We start from the raw sequence: 17,819 nt of genomic DNA, 5'->3' as shown, positions 1-17,819 counted from the left end.
ATCCTTCATCGTCTTTCCTACAAAGAGCTTGTGCACTGTGCTAGTTTTCATGCTGGGTTCCACCATTCTTACCGATGACTTTCAGGAACATTGTTGATTTAAAAGGGAGAAAAAAGACAGCTAAGATAAACATAAAATAAAAATAAATAAATGACAATAACAGGCAGAGCAAAAATAAATAAATCACATTACTTCTATCACGGTGGTCAAGGTGATTTGATTGGTGATGTTTGTCTGCCAGAATGTTGCAAGACAGATGAACAAATCACAATGAAATTTTCAGGAAATCTTGATAATGGATAAAGAAATTACAATACATTTTGGTGTTTTCGACTGAAAAGACACCCCTTTTGAAGTCTCAATGAAGATTTGATAATACCCACTGGGACTTCTAACGCCAGACAAGCTTTTGAATGTACAATGGAGAAGATTGCCAAGAACGTAAATTGGATAAAACAAAATATATATGATTTTTTTTTCACAATTACAAGATAATAACTAAATATAATTCCTAATCTATTCTATGCTTATATGATGGTCTGTGTATTAACCAACCCTGTAACTCTAAACTAAATATTGAATACACGTTTTAACCAAGCAATAATATATACATATACTATACTCATATGTACTGGTTATCCTATGGGTACACAGCATCAATTGGTCAAAAAAAAAAAAAAAAAAGAAGTCTTAAAATAGAGATGAAAACAACAGGAATCTGTGGTATTCATGCAGCCCCATGGGGGCATCTCTTGCCCACGCTTTGTATGCCATGTGGATAATTTCATTATTGAGACCGAGAGTGATATCTACTGCAACTCTGAATATTACATTAGTAGGAAAAAGACAGTTAATTGGTTTCCTTATAAAAGCCTCCGGTGGAGCTCATAAGAGCAAGAGTAATGGAAAGTGAACCATTCTGTGTTTTAACTAGTCTGACCAGAGGAGAAATCCCCACAACAGCTGCCATCTGGATGAGAACAGGGTCACTCTCTTCTGCAGCAAGTTCAAACCAAAAGCTGTATATTTAGGTCATATGGCAGAGGGTGCAAGCTGTTCTGCACTTTTAAATTCTAAGAAGGCTGCCTGCCTTCCTTTATTTTCCCTTTTCATCAAATGCCAGGGTCTTATGAGGTTGCTGCCGCAACAGCAGAGCGAGTGTCACGTGCTGGGTGTGGTGGATGGAGGCTTGTCTGAATGGGCAGCGCCTTCTCTTCTTCTCGGAGAGCCCATGGCTGATGTAATTGAAGTCGGCAGAGTGAGGACAGGGTGATCTCCCTCACAGACACATACTCATCTTCCCAGCTTTCTTCCCTCTGCCGGCCTGCCAGGCTGGAGCTGTCGAGTAGTGGGTGTACTAATGGAACACCCAGCTGGCTAGAGACCTCATCATGCTGCGGTGAATAATTCAGCTTCCAGGGGGCTCTCCCCAAATTATTTAAAAGCCCACTTTGGCAGACTTGTCTGTGAGTTTTACCCACCTCCTTTTGGGCGCTGAGCATAAATGATAAACTAGCCTGCAAGTTTGCTTTAAACCAAAACTGATCTGATGATTTAGGCTCGGTTAATGAGACTGCACAGAGTTCTATGATGCAGTGTTGCAAACTCCAAACTGCTTTTCTACTAATGAGTGAAAAAAAAAAACGGTGTGAAGAAAATGAAACCAAATGACTGTACATTTTTACCCTGTTCAATGACCCCAAATGAACCAAATCCTGAATCTGATTTGTAGCTGTGCAGTGCTGCCTATATGTCAGAGTAAAGCCAAAGTATCACAAAGCTTAAAGGTTCAAGTCCAATGTGCATCTCAGGACTTTAATTCCCTTCGCTATAGCACAAAATAAAAAAAAATATTTATGCTCATTTCAGTTCATCAATTTAATTTTGTTAGAGGCCCGTGGTCAACAGACAACAGCAAGAAAAAACAACTGAAAATGTAAGCAAAATGGTACCAAAGTAGTAGCCTGCTATCAGAGGTTGGGTCACAGGGGCAGCAATGAAGACAAAGAGGCCCAGACATATAGTTTGCATATTGTGTACCAGGTTTTTCCCTAAGCCCTCCACCCAGTTGCAAAAAGATGTGTGTGAAAAATGTCATGGATAACTATTGAATATGGGTTTCAGGCAAATGAGACGTCAGGCTTGTGTATCTGCCATTTTCAAATGTAGTTTGTTAGTTTATTAGTGATCTCCCACGTGGCAACCAAGTTGTCAAACATACACACACTCAACAAAACAACTGTGTACCGACTTTCTGAGCATGAGCTCATAAGCACGATGCCCAACGTTAATGAGCTGGTGTCCTTGTGAGAATGACTGATAGGATTCCTGTGTCTTTATGGATCTCATTGGATCCTCGTCCACTCAGCAAATACGGAATAAATCACTTCTCCCAGGCCTTCCCTCAACAGTCCCCCGAAAGCCTTTAATAACAGGCTCAAGCTGCCTGCAGAGCCGACCCCTGATTGTTTTGAGTAAAAACAGATGTGGTGTACTTGCTTCACAGTGTAGCTAGCTTGGTGGAGTTTCTCCAAAGACCACTGGAACCAGTGCTGGGCTGCCATGTTGTCTTACTAAAACACCCAGCACCGACAGGAGGCCACGTTAGTTTGCGCCTGTAGCCTCCTTTATTCCAGCAATCATTACGTCGCCATACAAGAAGGAAAAAAATTCAAACAAGGTGGAAACAGGCGTCCCCTCCCCACCCTTGTAAAGGCCATTTGAGAGTCTGGGGGAACACATTCATGTCCTGAGGCCCTGATGAAATAAAACACCAGCGCCATGCCCTTTTATGTGAGCCAAAAACACTGGCCATGTTTATGACATCTGACCATCTGCGTTTTACATGCGCATGTCTGCTGGACAGAGCTTCACAAACGCCGCGCACTCTCACACAGGTCAGAGGCTGTAAAAGACGGACGGAGGCTTATTAGTAGCATTTGGCTGAAATGCCAGTCACCAAACTAACTGCTGAGCTGCGTCTTAATGAATGAGTGTATATAAAAGTATTGCTTGGAAATCATCATTTGATTCATGAGGTCACAGTTTTGTTCTTTATTTTTGTTTTTAATCAAAGGAAATTGTTTCGAGAAATTAGTCCAACTGTAACTTGGGACGTGTTGGCTTGTCTTGTGGTTCAAAGACCATGAAATGTTGGCTGAAACCTGTTTCGTCTTTGACTTCTTTCAAATGTCTTTTTCAACGACCAGATATATATATAGTTTAGTTGAGAGCAGGCATGTCAAACAGAAGGTCGATGGGGGCTTGAAGTAAGTATTTATGGGCAAGACATAAATAATAACCTTAACCCTAACCATGTAAAAACACCAGAATGCCGTACAACTGTAAATCATTAAATCCACAACATTTTTTTATTTGTTCTTCTTATAAGATCAATTTCAGAAAATGCAATAACTATATTGCAGCAGCTGGTTGTCCTGATAGGCACATAACTTTTGTTTCTCCTTTTGTTTTGTTTCCTCTGTCAAAAAGGAATGACTTGTCCCTAAATGGGTCACCAGATTATCACGTCTATCAGCATCATCACCTGCTAGGTTTAACACTTTCGAACAGTTTGCCCATTTGTGTTCTCGATGCCATTGGATTATTCTGTGAAACATACCAGTTGTTTCTTTACCACCACATGCGTTCCTTTGCATTTTTACTGAGCAGCCAAATTGTGTCGGATTGGCCTCTCATTTATGTTCTTCTCCTACATTTCTGAATGGACTTGAAGTTGCATTTCAGAGTTTTTGTTTTAGACAACTGAACTTTTGTGTAGTTTACTTTCCCCTTTGCATTTTGTGCGCACTCTAGGGTTTGATGTCCTGTTGTTGGCTGGAGCTGGGACAGGGATGAGGCGAGTCTGGGACAGAGCTAAGTTACTTGGTTTATGACTTTGTCACAGCCAAACTGCACAGAAGCGCACATTCAGAGCTGGACACGCACCGGGCACCTCTTCACTTCTGGAGAGACGTCACTCACTCAACACACATAGAGGAACAGCACACCTGCAGCAGACACTCTACATTCACTCCTACAAAAGCCTATTTTAAGGCTTGGAACGCATTGTTTCTTTTTCCATCAATTGTAATGTGAAAAATCGATTCAGATTTCGAACAAATCGCTTCTCGAACAGCCATCTGGAGTAAACTCTTTCTGCCTAGAAAGGCTCTACTCTGAATCATTGAGCGTTGTGCTTCTCCCAGAACTTACAGTCCACGCAGAAAAAAAGAAATCTCACTTCACATAGCCCAAGGTTCATGTAAGCAAGGTTTTTCACTTTGCTGATGGTAAATGGCACTTTCTTGAATAACACTTCCCATGCTTATGTAGGGCTGCACACCAATCACCCATTCAGAGAACAACACAAACACATCTGGAACTTGGACTGAATGGCCACGCTCTGAGTCAGAGGCCAACGATTCAACCGCCAGAATTGTGTCAATGTTGATGGCTCACATTAATGCGGTGTTCTCAGGGACAGAGTACAGTTACAATTAGAATGCTAAATATAACTCTTTTTCAAATCTTAAAATGAATTAATAAAGTGTGAATAAAGTGCCTTATTAATGATCATCTTGTACCGATTTCATCCATTATTTATGAGTTATATTGACAGAACAGACCAACCACTCAGACATCTGAGTTGAACTGTGGGCTACCGCAATGTTTTAAAACAAGCAACAAGTCACTTTCGGCCAATGTTCAACATTGTTCTTGTAATTACAGTAGATTAGCCACCGTGTTCTCTGACGGACTACACACGCATTTTTCATGTCATGTCAGCAATTAATCCATTACCGAACTAAAGCAACTAAATGTCTGTACCCATCTGCGGAAAATAACTTCCAAGAGTAAACGTTGGATGAATGACCATCGGCTCACGGAGGCATTTTGAATGCACTGAATTGAGCCATAACATTTCAGGGACCAAATTGCTAACCCTGAGATGTCTAAATATCAAATAGGAGGCTGCATGTCCATGACCTCTGGTCACAGTCGGTGTGATGAAACGATATTATTGCTATGACAGCTTGAAAATACGTCGCAGAAATATCCAGTCTGTGATTGCCACAGTTTTGCTTGGGGAAAATGGATGTGCCATCAGAAATTCACAAATGCGTCTTTGTGTAAACTAAGCACCAAGTATTTGTTACTTTTTCAAGTGAACTTTTCTGTTGCTCCTGTGTAGGCGCCCCTGTCGTGTTTTTTACGGTCTATTCAAATGAAATCCTGTTTTTGAATAGTGTTCTATGCAACACTCAAAGTGGTGTTGAAAACAAACCATCAGCAGCAACGGCATTGTCCCGGAGGCCAGCAGACTCATGAGAAAGTCCCATGTAGATGTTGAGCTGATCACATCTGTCTGTGGATTATTAGAATGAAAGAAAGCCAGGATTTCCTAATTCTTTGAATGGCGAGTTCGCAACAGATTGATATGCAACTTGGGACTCCCCATTCTTTTGCAAAAATACACCGACTCACATTTCCAATGAGTGAATACTTCCGACCTGTACTTCATTCTGGACCCTTTCTGTCTGGATTTGAGCACAGGTAACACTCGCCAGCTTCAGTGAAACTAGCCACTAAATAAGTTACAGCAATGGAATGATGTTTTGTTAAACATTTTTTTTCTCTAATGTTGAGTAGCAATGAAAGAACTTTGAGAAGCATTTACATTTCTAGTCTCGAATCTACAAGTTTTCTGGATAATGAAATGCTTATGATCATGGTAAGCTGTTCCTTCCTCTGTGAAAATTCTGCATTATGGCTTTCAATGCTCATAGCATCTGCATCAGAATTTTGCATATGAGTAAGGCTAAAATGAAACGCTAACAACAATGACTAACCGTATGTTTTGAAAGGCTCAATGACTCAACAAGGTCTTGACAGCTTAAAAATGCTATGCAGCTGCGCTTTTGTGAACTTCCATTTTTATCTGCAAACGTTTAAATAAGCATGACAATAATGTGATGGCCAAGTGTCCCTATTTTCACACAGATCAAAAGGTGAGTTAACTTTTCACTCATACCAATTCACTCACACGTTCACTCATACACCAACGGTGCGAGGCAAGTGTCTTGCTCATGGACTGGAGATGGGACTCAACCAGCAACCGTCTGTATGGAACGCGGTCTACAATGCTACGAACATGTGGCTAGTGAGGATTCATGAAACAGTGTCCTTATTTTCTGAGGTCAGTAGGAGACACTTGATTTAGACACTTTTGAAATCTAAACATTTGCCACCTAGTGGCTTCTAAAAGTGGGTCCCGTTGAGTGAACTAATGCAGTATGTAGCCGGCCATCTTGGTTTACCTTTGGTTGCAGCGGGACATTCTTAGTATCTGCATGGATGTTGTTTTGAGACTGTTTAAATTGAGTTCAGTTGAGGACAGTCATCATGAAGACCAGCGTGTTGTTCATGGAGTTGAATAGTTGCTTTGTTTAATAACAGGATATGAAAAATTGATTCTTGACATCATGTGCTTCGTAGTTTCCCCACAGCATTGCTACATACCATACCATCGTCGGAACGGAATGAACTATTGGCAGTGCTGCAACTTTTACAAAATATGGGCTCTCTAGGCAACACAATGCCGGATACTGACATTTATTTATTCATATTTTCTGCAATGATTGGTGTCATACTAGGGCTCACAAGCCATCATTATAAATAGACAATAACTAAACAACGTCACTTTCCCCATCCGGCCGAGTCTGAGACTGTCCTCACTCCCACTCACATGACCACTGCACTGCTTTATGGCCACAGAGATAGTTCATACTGAAGAGTTCAGGTTGAAGTTGTTTGATAAAATTCTCCCTCGTCTTGCTAACGTGAGGTTCCGAGAGTGAAGGACAAAGTCACGTCAGCCTGACTCTGCCTCCAGCACGGCAATAAGGCCGCCCACCCCCTTATTTGGTGGTGCCCCGCTGACTGAAGACAATTTTCAATGACATTTTTTTACCAGAGGGGGCGCCTGAAACAAATAATCTTGCACTGCATAGTGCTGCTCTGAGTCACTAATCTAGAACTGACATTATTTCCAGTATAAACATATAGTTATGTTTATTTTAAATGGCTGGCCTGGTATGAAAGAACTATCCCTCACACTGGTGCCATTTAGAAACAGTGGCCCAAAACTCAACAGCCTTTAATCTTAGAATGATCTTTCTGTTCTAAATTTGACTCTATATTTATAATCTTTGCCGTAATGATCAGAGCGTATATTCAGCGTCTGAATCAATGAACATATTCATAATTTTTGGAGGCAATAATTAGGATTATTACATGGTTGGTTCGGTAATCCTTCAGCACCACAGACGCTCCGATGGAAGAGTCTGTCATTCACGCAGAAGACTGTTTATAGAATGTTAAACAGCAATCGGCTTAAGTTGTGGTTGAAAATGGAAGAAAATAAGAAGTGACCGTAAATTCTAAAGCGGGCTAGAGTTTTCCTGAGGTCTTTGTGTTGTAGAGTAAAACCTTCTTACACCTGGTTAGATTGTAGCGATGACCTTGAATAATGGCCAGGTGTCCTTATTTCAGTGCCACACACAATTGAAATTCCATGAACTGAAAGGTAAGAATCAGATAGCCAAAAAACAATTGGCTAGCTGATGGCTTACTTCTCAGTAAGAGAGATAACTGACCTCTTGTTCAGAAGTGTGGGGAAATAGAGTGCAGAAAGATAATTTTTCCTTCCCTGACTTGCATAGAGGTTGAGAGTACCTGTACTTCTATGATTCTGAGTAGATCCTTTTCTTCTCAGATGTTATGGACTTTTTTTCTGGGTTGCCACAGTCTTTAGAGTTTAAATTTAAAAAAAACTTGCAATACTTGTGATACATGAACTACAGAAATCAAATGTGCCTCACAGAAATAACAGATTGATCCCACAAAAACTTTCTTTCGCTGCGCACTTTATTTTTTTGAGTCCCAGCCCTACACTATATTTGTGTTTTAATGGCTTAAAACACAAATATAAATTGGTGTTTGTGCTCTCAAGATTCAATTTTAAAGCAGTTAGTATTGGTGCAAGGATCACGCAGAGCCACATGAGTCACAATTCTTTAGAAATGAAATCAGGATTACACTCTACTGAAGAAATGACTCTCAATGCGTTCTCTGAGACATTTTTTGTGCATACATTTACTCGCAGCTTAATGCAGGTACCCTAAGCGTGTACCCACTAACTGGGCTGGGAGTCAAAAACATTAGAGCTAGTGTCTTGGAGATGCCAAGTCAGCATGTGTTCATAAGGGAAGAAAAGCTTTCTGCATGAGATGACTTGTTACAATTAGATCTTTAGCAAATACATCATTGTGGATTCACGTTGTATTCTACCCTGACGCCTGTTTGTGTGAATCACGCCCAGAAGTTGTACTGGAGCCTTGTGTCTTCTAAATCGCTCAGACACATCATACTCGAGGCAGGTCAGAGCTCATCAGCATTGTCGCCTTCCTCCAATCACAAGGAGTGGCTCCGCAGAGCCAAGAGAGATGCAGATGACGTGGACCCATTTCTCTTTCTTAATGGCCTCACAATTGAAGATGTAGTCCTTTCGTGTGATTGTGTAATTTTATAAATGAATGTCCCTTGAATTGAGATAGTGATGCACCTTTTTCATAGTTTACGAGGCCACTTCTGCTCACATTTACAGCTCCCTGGACAACGGTCAAACTGATCCGTGAGCTTGACTCAACGGTCCAGCATGAGCGCCTTAAAAGCCTCCCCTTCAGCTCTTTCGATCACGGCAACTGTCTTACTCTGGCTGGTGTACAACAGCTGGCACTTGGATTCCTGTATTACAGTACTTTCTCAACTGTGCACATACGTTAGATGTTGCCGAGTTTTCTCATCGACTAGCTTCTTGATGCAGAAGATCAGTAGCTCTACTCTGAGCCTCTCCGAAATGGCAGATCTTTTCACCCTATCTCTCAGGGAACCTCAAGATCCACCCGGTTGGTGGAATGAATTTCAGCTTGAATGAGTGCCGCCGTCGCATCAGAAAAATAAACTGTTTTTGAAAAAGAAATCTCTCGTGATCAAACGTATTAAATAAAGTGGAAACATCAACACAAACGGATAACATGGAGGTGGACATGAACATGACTGTTTTCGCTGTGTTAAAAACAAGAAACCTCTGTTGCTAGCGGAACACAAGTGGCGACATATAAAAATACGGACCGCGTGAGGACGGCTTGGAGGCAGATATACTTCACATGACTAAAAACAAGTGTTTTTATTGTAACCAATTCAGTGAATGACAAGATCTTCCAATTGTGATGTCATAAATAATGGCATTATCAACAGTATTTTCTGAAGACAGACATGAAAGGACGTCATTCAAGGCCTTGGTGGGGCACTGCATGTAGGTATGAACATAATTCTAAGATAGTCAAGTAAGTAAGTATACCAGATTGTTTTTTTTTTCTTTTTTCTGACATTTATGACATTGAATATCCAGCAATGTTGGATAAACAATGTACAGAATACAGACAACGGTTTTGTTGTACACCCTTCATCTAGATTTCTTTTTCCTTTCTTTCTTGAACAGCACATGAAGAGGAGTGTGTTGCACTAACACCCTCTGTCAGGAGGCTGTAAGGTATTGATCGCAGACTTGTGTGATGATGATTTGTTTTGACAGCCAACGACGTGGACCTGAGCTGAGTCAGACAAGAGTCTGCTCCGTCCTCCGTTTCTGAAGGCCTGAGGTCACATTGGCGAATGTCTGTACTTCGCATGAATGCTCTCAACTGTGAGAGATTAATGAAAGGAAGAACTATGACTCCAATCTTTGACATCCAGAATGGAAAAACACACTTTGTATGGAGGATTTAGCAATGTTTTATCAATAAATGGATTACACCGTTTTAAGCATAAAACAAAATACTATTATAAGTCGCTTTATGTAATACAAATTTAAACAATATTGAAAAGGATGGACACGTTCAAACCATTAGCAGCACCAGAATAAAAAAAAAAAGTTCAATTTTTGAGAAAATATTTCACAAATTTACAAATGTAAAGTTCAAATGGTGGTTTGTTAGTGGGTAGGAAGTGGGATGTGAACATGCGACAGCTAGATGTGTGGCGCCAAGGCTGTTTGAGCCTCAGGAGTTACTGATCCTTGAAGGTAAGTTGAAGCAAGTGGGGCCTGTGATGGTGAAGGCTTGTAGGAAGGACAAAGCACTGAGCAAAGTGGAATGGTAAATTGTTGCAAAGTTAAGAGGGCAGATTACCAAAGCACACTTTGCCTACTCAAGAAGACCAGATTGGGATGTATAGTCTTCGCTCTCGGTGACAGTGAGGTGCAATTCGATGTCTATATAATATGAAACAAAAAGCTAAAACACATGGAAAATGGGTCACATTTAGCAATCGGCACACACAAATCCCTAGTTTCTTATGACTGTGTTGAAGAAAGAATGCTAGCTTTTCAGTATGTTTATGGATTACTCCACACTAGGCTCATTTGACAAACACAATCTGGTTTATGGACATTAGAAGGACTTGCCAGTCCAATGACTGATTCACTAAATAAATCATAACGGCATTGGCAGCTTACTGCCGAACCACAGCCACCGACTAATCTCAGAGTGTTTCTATCCGAGGTTTAGACTAATGAGCTGCACTGAATGAAAGCTTTCATAAAATCCACTTAAAACACTGTAAGCAGTGTTTCAGCCCGGAGCAGTCACTCAGCATGACTGCGTGTCTAACCACCTCCAAATGTTCCTTTTGTCAGTTCAGCCTCTGTCGCTCCTTATGACACGCCACAAATTGATCCAACAGAAACTCAGTGTTTATATATTTGTGCTATATGCAGAAGAGCCCTTACTTTCCTCGGTAGCATATCGCATGGATTGAAATCTGACTCGACAAGGTAATCCCAAGGGAATTTGCAAGGTTTGCTTGGCATTTAGATAAAGACTAGGGGAGATTTGAGGGTCTCCTATCACCAAAGGAACACTTAATACTTCAAATTTCAGAACAACCAAATTTGGACATACAAAGCGCTCAGTCCAATAGCTGAGGTATGTAGGGTGTTAGCTTGTTCAATGCAGTAAGTGTAGGGAACATATGTTTGGAGAAAAAAAAACAATGAGATTGTGTCGGTGAGTTGTGTTTTGGTCCTGATCTCATCCAAATTATTACGTAGTTCTCTTATCATGTCTCACATTCAGCATCACCTCCACCGGGTTCTTTGATATTTCTATCCAAACCCCCAAATTTGACTTTTACTGCAACTGTCCAACCAACCAAGAGGATTCACCTGGACGACTCTTACAAAACTCCACCCAAGTAGAAGATACTGCAACAAAAATGCCTGTTAATGGACCCTTACTGCTCAAACTACCTCAACCAAGACGGTCGGCTTCTTAAGATGCTGCATGCACAGTACTTGTAACGCTCGCCATAAGTCAGGCGAAGAAAATGAAACGATCTTTGAGTTCACAGTAATCAATAGCAATGATGTATGAGCTCAAAAGTGAAGGACAAGTAATTGAGCTGGTCACCAGGGTTGATAAAGAGAATCCTGTCTGGTTGAATTTACAGCGACTGAACACTGCAGTCGCAGAGCCACAATTAAGTCAGTCAGAGATGAACCCAAAATATCAATACAAGTCACAGTCAGATAGGAACCCAAATTTGATTTAAACCTGTGTCTCTCTTGACATTATCCTTGTTCACGTGACAGAAGAGAAAAGCAATTTTTTTATGGCAGTTAACTATCGGAGTCTGTAGAGAGGGATTCCATTTTCTTTAACAAAGCTACCGAGACAGCTCTGCAAACAGTAAAAAAAAAAAAAAAAAACAGAAGAAAAACAGAGAGGGAAAAAGGTGTCTCACAGAAAAAGCAATAATGACTCCTGAAGACATGAAATGAATATATCAACAAGTGCTTTTTCACCTCATATCTATGCACTCCTTGTCAGAGGGTGCTATCTCTAGTTGTCACAGAACCAGACGAGGCATCTATATCAGTGGTGAGGTTATTTTGTCGCACCTGGAATTATTTTGTCTCCATTTGCTTCTTCCTGGGAGGAGTGGAATGAGAACAGTCCTTTGAAAGCGATCACAGGGCCACCTACAGTTATGGAGAAGACATTGTTGGCAGCAATCGCCTGACACCGACTCTTCTGTGCATGTAAACGTAGTGTTCAGCAAGTATTGGTGATTTACCTGCTTTTAAAATGTTAATGCCTGTTGTTATTTTGTGGGCAGGATTTGGTCTACTTTTGGTTCACTACTCGCTTTGTATCCCAAAAAATTAAATGTGACAGTTACAGTTACAGTTCGCAAAATGGCTGTCTCACGTAAAACTGGTTGTTTTGCACTGAAAGAGCAACTATGACAACAAAAATGGCAGATGCACCATGCCCTTAGCTCCATCCCAGCATTTAGAGCAGCTTAAACGGACAGGCTCCTAAATAAGAACTCAGGCATTTGTTGCAATATTTCACTCGGAGTACTTGGAACATGTCACATTTACTGCCGAGTGAGACTGTGATTTGAGGGGCAATGTGTCGAGATGTTCTCTCCCTGACATCGATTGTCATTCTTGCTGTTGACAACAGTTCAGAGTTCTCTTCATTTAGCGTGTTTATTCACACTTTTCACACTTTAGCTTTATTAATTTAAAGTGTTAAATTGTTGTTTTAGTTCATGGTTATAGTTATGGGCCAGAGGATGATTGTGAACCACGTTAAAGTTCATATCCAGGATGAATGTTCAGAAAAGCAAAGGTTACATATTTTGGCACATTTTCGGACTACTCATTCTCACGGAAGACTAGCCTGAACTCTGAAACATTTTATTATTACTAATATTATTATTATTAGTAGTAGTAGTATTAGTAGTAGTAGTAGTAGTAGGAGTCGGAGTAGTATTCTTATTACCATAAACACAACTTAACTTGAAGCATTTCAGATAAGTTAAAATGCTCTCCACTTTCCATCCATAATGAAACACTCTGTAAGGTGTCTTTTTTCCACAGAACTTGAATACATTCCTGGGTTGACACAAGCATGTCAGGAAACCTCAAAAAGCATCAGGCGCCATAAAATATTCACAAGATATCATGGCGAACAAACCTGTAACATGAAATTGAGGTGACGTGAAAGTACGTGACAATAGTGTTATGAATAAATAATGTACTTAAGTGCGACCACTTCTCATGTGAACAGTACACCATTTCTGTTTGAGCTGTCTTTAGACAGCCCTGGTGAGACTCATTGCATAAACTGAGGAATGCAAGATCTTTTGGCTTATACCTCCTCTGGTCTCTTATTTGCATTTGTGTCAGCGGGACACACAAGCAGCTCCACAGAGCGATATCCCCAGTGCTCTCAGGTGATATGCCTGAGTGGATCTTTTTACCAGTCCAGCAGCTGCCATGGGAGGTGCGAGTCCTCTTCAAGAGTCAGGCTTTGGTTACAGGCTGCAACAGTGACACGGTGGTTGGGAGAAGAAACGGCTTAAGCCAGGGGAGCGGACACAGAGACCTCCTGCTGTGGGTTCAAAGAGAGGTTCCCGACAGCTGTTGCTCCCAGGGGAAGTTCGCAGGGCCGTTCTGCTAGTGACGTGAGGGTCGAGAGGTCAACAGCAACTCAATCTGGTCAGAAAAAAACAGGACCTGAGTTTCTTGATTTCTGAATGTTTCAAGTAAGACTCCTAATCCTTCCTTCACAGGGATATATAGTGCTCATATTTCATTGCTGTTGGTGAAAACACAACCCACAAAGCATTAGCTAGATGAACGCTCGATGTGTGTTCATTTTTTGGGTCATCATGTCTCTCTTGATATTTTTGGTCACCCGTTTATATTCAGGACTCCGTAAATAGATTTTTTTTGGTTCTAAATAAGAGAGATAAACGTCCACACAACCGTTTTCAGATTTTTGTCCACAGTCAGGATGCGGAGTTGTAGTCTAAGAAAAGACTTCCCTCTTCCTAAATCCCTGACCTATTGCAGTAGTGAAGTAGCTCAGACAATTAAGGGATATGATCTAACATGTGCTGCCTCTCTTCCTCCTCCAACACCAGGGAGGTATCGAGGAGACATCTAGACCAGAAGATCAAACCACCCACTTCATATAACTGTTCCACTGACAGTTGAAGGTCCTGACCTGACTCAGAAGCGTTGAATCACTTGAGAATATTTGTTTCTGGTTCCTTCTATGTCAGAATTATGGAGGGTCTCCAGCCGACAGTCAGCATGTGCAGTTGTTAACAATATGGGGAATGCAGACAAGACAAGTTTGTAGGCATCACAGCTAGTCAGTGTTGTTGGCCACATCTTCTCTGCACTCTTGTTAGTATCATTAAACAGCAGGCAAACAAAAGTACCTCTACTCAAGTTCTCTAAACTACTATTACCACAGAATTTGAGGGGTCTCTATGTCCCTAATGAACGAATGAATTAGCTTCAGACTTCAGACGCCTGATGGATTGGATGCAGAGTGATGGGGACTGTGCTGTCTCTTCTGACTCCAATACATGGAAAGGGATTTTCTCGCAAGAATGACGGATAAGTCATTTTGTTCATGGAAAGAGGACAGAATCCAAGCTTTGTGGGATTTATATGTAGATTTTCTCTTGTCTTCTGCACAAAAATATCTTTAAACATAAGCTTCCCCAATATATATATATATATATATATATATATATATATATATATTGGGGAAGCTTATGTTTAAAGATATTTATATATATATATATATATATATATATATATATATATATATATATCCCTTAATATATATATATATATATATATATATATATATATATATATATATATATATATATATATATATATATATATATATATTGGGGAAGCTTATGTTTAAAGATATTTTTGTGCAGAAGACATGAGAAAAAAAAAAAAAAATATATATATATATATATATATATATATATATATATATATATATATATATATATATATATTCAAATGTGGAGTAAAAATAAAAAAGTCTTACTAATAGTGACAGTTACTTTGAGAAAATGAAAGAAAACCACTTACCAACGTGTTCTGTGTCAGGTGTAATGACTTGTATCAGAACATAGCATTGGAACATAACTTGTAGCGATGTAATGAAGCCAGGACAAACGGAGTAACAAACATTTATTACCACCCAATCTTCGCTCCCATGACGTAATATATTGACATTGAGAAAGTGGACTTCTGCGTCCTATAATGACGGAAAAGGCTGCCTTCTGGATAACTGTTAGGCATAGGGGTTTAAATGGTCTGAAACAACGAGTTCCTTCTGTAGCTTTCCAGGTGGGGCGGCGTTGCATGGGACACATGGGGAGAAAAAAAAAATGTTTTACTCCTGTATCACTCCAGGTGCGAGTGGTGTGGATCGAGCGTCATGGAGTTCACGGAGCACCACATGTGGAAATCGATAAACAATTTATAACCCCTGATGTGGCTCTCCTCCTTATTGCCATCCCACTGTGGCCCTTGAGGACCAGAATGGACACCCCTGCCCTAACCCCAACCTACTTTTTTTTCATATGTCGCCCTGCCAATGTGCCAATGTGCTAATATGTGATGCTGAAGGCTGCCTTTTATGTCCGTGTATGATGCAAATGTTCTTTCCTGGTGCCAATATATGACGCCAGAGGAGTGAGGATGCGTTGCAACCCGCCTGATACCAGTGAGAATGTGGCAACCAGACATTCTGACATATTGCGATTGTGTTTATTCTGTCTTCGGGGGTTGAATGTGGATTACACTTTCAATTTTGTTGTTCAATGACAGTAAAGATTCTATCTAGATACTCAAGATACTTCAGCCAAGTTGATAAGCTCTCCTGCTTGAAATTTGGCGGTTACTTTGGTGGCCGTGGCAAAACTCTTCTTTTCTAAATCAACACTAAATAAACATGTCTGTGTTTCCACTAGCTACAAACATCCATGCAGTCATGACAACTTCATTTCCTCATGACTTTTCAGATTTTTTTTGTTGGTTTTTTTTGCAGTGAGTGGTGAACTGCAGGTACTCCTTTGAAAATCCACGTCCAAGCAATCACAGGTACCTTCAAATAGGGAGCATATCAGAGACAAGCATGTGGCCCACTTCCTTTAACAGTGATCAGGAGGAAAAAAATGAGTGGCATTCTCTTTCTTCATCCACACACCCACTTCTCCACGCTTTTTATATTGTGATGCAAAAATTATTTCCTCAGCCAGGCAGCCTGATATTGCCACTTCAGCATTGGTAATGAACAGAAATAAAGCAACATTCATCCCAAACCTTAGCAAAGACTCATTTATTAAGGAACCTTCCATTTATCTCACCGAACTGTGTGAGGCAAAGACACCTTATTGGCAGAACTCCTTGTTTTCACCACAGTTTCTCACAAACGCCAAAGAGATTTCATTCTCCAGTCTGCAGTCTCTTTTGCTGCTGAAGGTTTTTGTTGGACTGTGTTGTCACTGGCAGAGAGCACCAGGGGATGTGACAAAGAGGTTTAAAACCTTCTTCAATGATTTCAGCAAGAATCAGGAATCTGAGGATAAACTGGGTTGCTTGAATACTTGATGGGAATGAAAATGATGTTTATGGTTGAATACAGACGGGGAATCAATCCCGCTCCTCACAGGGATGATTCAGATCGACGTGTTGGACTGATCTCAGCGTTCTACTTAGCATCTATCAGGAGAGATGCACACATTTCCATTCAACTTAATAAAAATGTGTTTTTCTCACTTTGGATTATTCATTAATAAAAGCTTGCGGAACTAGTGTGAGTGCAAAGTGGGGAGCCTCATAGCATGAATGACCCGGGTATAGGTCCAACTTCAGGGAGCCCTCTGTCCTTCCTATTGGGCGTTTGTATGTTCTCCCCGTGGTTCCTTCCCACTGTCCAAAACTATTAGCAACCAAACTCCCTGGACTTCTGTGTTGAAATGTAAATCTATTCAGTTTAGTTTAACCTCATAGACTGTAAAATGTATCATATATAAAGCACTGATTATTGTATACTTCACATGACACCTCTCCGTCCTTCACTACCTCCCAGCAGCCAATAAAAGCCTGGTGGGCATTCACCAGCCCTCACCACTTGGAGTCAGGCTCCTTCACTGAGAGATCATCTTAATGAAATTCACAGTTGTTTGCTGGGTCCTGGCTCTCATCTAAAACAGAATGAAATCATGAGGTGACCATGTCTTCTGTGCTCTGAAGGTCGAAACACAATGGCAGCACATGAGTCAAATTTCTGAAAACGTAATCATAAAAAATATACATATAGCAAACAATGTATGTACAGAATGTACTGGGCTAGAAAAAAAAAAAAAATTTATTTTATTTATTTTTATTTAATTAGGTTGTCATATTATGATGATGACACTCATACAATGTTACCTACACTTTTATTTTTTTGACAGAAAAAAAATCAAATTAAGGTGTGTACGCCCCAATTTGTATGTTATTAATAAAAAAATTAAAAAATCATTAAAAAATGAAGAAGTCAAAAATGTTTTTTTTTGTATTGTTTTTCCTGCCATAACAAAGATAAAGAAGTAACATAGCCATGTTCTTCCTGAAGCTGGCGTCACGTGGCATAAGTGGTTATTTGAAGTTTCATTTCACAATCAAACAGTGCCATCATTCGCTTTACAGCACATTAGACAGGTAGTCAAACATATTACTATGTCAAAACTGATGTATTCTGTAGTGATGTTGGATTTCCTTAGGCAATCTTATCTGAAATCAGTTCAGTAATACGAAAAGATATCTCAATATTTTAAAAGCTTTGAATAAATCCACAAAGAGCGATTGTGCTCCC

This window comes from Synchiropus splendidus, chromosome 1 (assembly GCF_027744825.2).
Source record: "Synchiropus splendidus isolate RoL2022-P1 chromosome 1, RoL_Sspl_1.0, whole genome shotgun sequence".
Classification (NCBI taxonomy): domain Eukaryota; kingdom Metazoa; phylum Chordata; class Actinopteri; order Syngnathiformes; family Callionymidae; genus Synchiropus; species Synchiropus splendidus.
The sequence above is the reverse complement of the archived record's forward strand: the minus strand, read 5'-3'. Positions refer to the sequence as shown.